We start from the raw sequence: 3,996 nt of genomic DNA on the forward strand, positions 1-3,996 counted from the left end.
ATATAACATATATAAGCTACTTATTTAATGGAGATCAGAACTAGAAATTAATTAAATTAATTTACTTAAATAGACATGGATTGTTTATTATCTGTTGAACAATTCTGAGGTCTGCATGCAGTGGCGAGATGACTTTTATGATCCCGAATTCTAAATCCCATGATTCATTTTGTAATAGCATTTTTATGTGGGTTAAAAAGCAATATTGTATAAACAGTATGTAAGATCAACTTGAAATCTACTTGATACTATGGCAAACAATCTAAACATTTTCACTTCCCTAAATCCTGAAACAGATTCATCTGATAACAAATTATATATTTCACACCCCGAATGTATGAATATACAGTGACGTCATTCAAAGTTTTTAATATTTCTTCAACGTCTCAGTTTTGTATTATATTACATTTGAAAAAAAAATATTCAGAGACAAATGCTTAAATGATTCAAGATTTTGTATCTCAATTTCCACAGTCTATCCTTTCGAAATTTCCAAATACTTTTGTTTTATCCGTATACAACGTCATATCTCCTGAAGTTTCCTGATATGACTAACCTCGGGGATGATATTATGTAAATACACCTATTATTCCAAAATTATTTGATTATATACTCCAACGATATTTGAACTTTAGAAGATCAAACAACAGATTCTGACAGTTAGTTAACATAATATGTTCAACAGCTTGTAAGGTATACATCAACCTCTTAATAGATTACTAATTACAGTATGATAAGTAATAATTAGTAAATAATTAGTAATCTAATTACAGTATGATAAGGAGATGTCCTAACAGCCCTGTAACATATTAAATCATTACTTTAAACATTCATATGAAAGATTTATGATTTTTTAAATATTTTAAATTTGTCTAAAAACAAGTAAAGTGTAAATACTCCAAAGACACATACATATAATAAGTAATTTTCATGTCGTTTTTATTCACCCGTTCTACAAGCCTACTGATATTTAGTTTTCGTGATTCCATTGGCGGAACGGATTTATATGTCTATCCTTGATAATGTTAAAATGTAAATATGACTACTCTGTAGAGTTCAGAAGAAATTGACTAAATCATGGTACAGCACAGTCAAGATTAACACTCGACGATTTCTATTGATGAACGCATTTTATTATCTCCATCACGATGTTTTATTGTCATGTATCATATTTCTCAGACTCTTCATACAGTTGTGACATTGTCGACTAAGATGCGAACGTGAACACGCCACTTGCTTGTTCCTTGGTATTGCTCCAGCTTCGGCGCATATCTTACAGATCTGACCACCGCAGGAGGTGACCATATCCGGCAACGAAGCCAGGATTAGCACTGATAGTACAAATACTACTTCAACTTTCATCTGAAAAAAAAGCAAAGCAAATTAAACCAAGGTGTCATTAGAAAAACATACTTCTGTTATTATCAACAACGTCGCATTTTGAGAAGAGCTGATCATTGAGTGTATTTTATCTGAAGCGGGTGGCAAGATATTAGAATAGCACATTTTATCAAATATTGTGGATTACAGATTATAACCGATACAAAACACACAATTATCCACTCAGTTTAAAAAATAAATACATAGAAGACAATATTATGAGGTTATTACGTGGATACCGAAAGGTATGCACGAAGACAGTACAGCGGAGGTCGACCGGACGGCGTACGAGTGTTTATTTTAGGGTATCCTCGTAATGACCTTATTATTATACATCTTTTCCTCCTAAGGATACATCATGGGAATGCCGAAATCCAAAAAGTTTAGAACAGAATCCGCGAACTTATTTGTGTGTAGTCCGGTCAAACTCTGGTAGCTGCCATGTTTGTTTTTTTATTATTAGAGGACGCGCACGCGCGTAATCGGTCAATATTTGAGATTCGCATTTCCTAATATGGTAGGATGAAAATACCCAGTGCAATAACGCAAAATTACGGCACGCTGTAACTTATGGCGTTACGGTGACAGATGAATAATAATATTAATTATTGTTAATAAATTGCTTATTGGAATTCAATTTTCACCAATGCAATTGAACAAAAGTTAATAATTATTCGTCTGAAGATATCAAATCATTGATGTAAAATTATTAGACCGCTCATCTTATAAACATAGATTATTAGTTTGATAGCTGATTTAATACCTGTTTTTTTGGTCACCAAATCTCATTCATATAATTAAAGTGATTGACCAAATTGCCTGTTTATCACGACGACCCTGTAGCTAGATTAAAATAGCATTAATAGTACAACAACCAATTATATGTGGTTGATTTGTCTCACGGATTTTATTTTATTTTTACAACAATACCATCAATTTTAATACAAACCAAAAATACATTATTTACCAAAAGAATAAAGCTGATTAGTGTATTGATGGAGATAAGCAATGGTCAATATTTCTCACAAAAATCATCCACGAAAATGTCCCTCCCACACCCACATATGATGTAGCAGAAACATCCATGGTATTCAATTTGGTATAGAATTACCATACATGATATAGTTGAAGAAAGCATGAATGTTACAATCACAATGGTTGAAGGGTTACTTAAAAACAACATATTGTGCAAAGAATAATGTACTGTATCCATGGTTACACCAACTTTACGTAACAGCTATCATTAGTACACAATGGAACATATTTGTGATTAAATATTTATTTTTCCTCATCAAAAATATTCCTAATATGAAATATCTTCTAAAACATTTTCACCATTGGGCAGAATTCACCATACCAGAATATTTTAAAGACCCACGGAATGCAATGGTAAAGTAAATACAGTAACTTCATATTTACTCTGATATACAATATCCACTCCCATATTTGTTTCTGTTATTATGTAGCTGAACAAACAGCTTAATACTGATGTGGAGACGGAAAACATTATGCAAGTGGGCGAATTAATTACACATAAATTTGTTTTGGATTTTAGATATCTACGGTAGGGTTAGCGGAGGCACGATTAATAATCTGTACACGACTAATGAATATGTGTTGAATTAATCTAATGGATATAAGTGCAACAGTTAAACATCTGTCATTTCGCACATTTATATGCATTTCCATTTAAGACTGGCTGAAACACATTTACTCTCGTGGTACTTTACTGCAGTGATTTCCCCTCAAACCCTCGCATAGTGCACACAATTACAACTCACCGCACTCGGGTGTCAAATTTTAGATCGGTAACCATGGTTTGTGATCAAGTTCATTTAAAAGACAGTCGTGATCAACATATCGTCATTCAGTAATTCCCAAACGTTTGTTCTCAGCAAACATACTGGATACTCTATTTATGCGTTATTAGACATTTCCTCATAATACACGACACTATACATATTACATGATACTATATGTAGTATATTGATTCGGTTTTGTAAATATATAATGCTGTATAATAAATTCAATGAATATAACTCACTTTAGTAATTCTGTAAATATTGACACGATAACAACACCAGCACAGATCAACGGTACACACGCTTTCTCCGAATCGTCCCCTTGCCGTGGTTTTATCCGAATTGTTGTAATTGAGGGTATATATTTGCCTCGACACGATCTCGCTGCAGTTATTTTCGTACTCAACTACGATTAATGACGTCACTGTTTAAATTTGAATTCATATGATGTGTTGTGAAATCTGGGCGGCGATGGCGCTTGGGGTAGTCGGATTACACCGCATGACGCAGAACGATTGGTATGGCATATTAGCAATATGTAAATCGATATGTAAACAAATTGATTTTATCAAGCATCCACGTTTATATGTATTTTTAATGAAGCTATTATGCCTTGACAATAATGGAATTTATTACAGAATATATGTATTCTATCCATTAACACGAGCGTTGTCATATGTACCAATGTATGTATATATTGTTCATTATTTATAATTCATTGTCACGTGATTCTTTCTGATCATTGCTAGCCCTCGGCGTACTCCTTTGTACCACGTGACATTCTGTAGATTAAATATTGATTTCTCTCCATCTT

General features: G+C 32.9%; 1 long non-coding RNA gene across 1 annotated transcript; it reads right to left on the reverse strand.

The window, feature by feature from the left end:
* Positions 1-922: 922 nt before the first annotated feature.
* Positions 923-3,682, reverse strand: LOC102802153 (uncharacterized). The gene is made up of 2 exons (XR_438371.3): positions 3,425-3,682; positions 923-1,362 (listed from the first exon to the last, which is right to left on the reverse strand). It is a non-coding gene; the product is annotated as an uncharacterized LOC102802153 (long non-coding RNA).
* Positions 3,683-3,996: the final 314 nt, after the last annotated feature.

This window comes from Saccoglossus kowalevskii, chromosome 13 (assembly GCF_978046115.1).
Source record: "Saccoglossus kowalevskii chromosome 13, keSacKowa6.1, whole genome shotgun sequence".
Taxonomy (NCBI): Eukaryota; Metazoa; Hemichordata; class Enteropneusta; family Harrimaniidae; genus Saccoglossus; species Saccoglossus kowalevskii.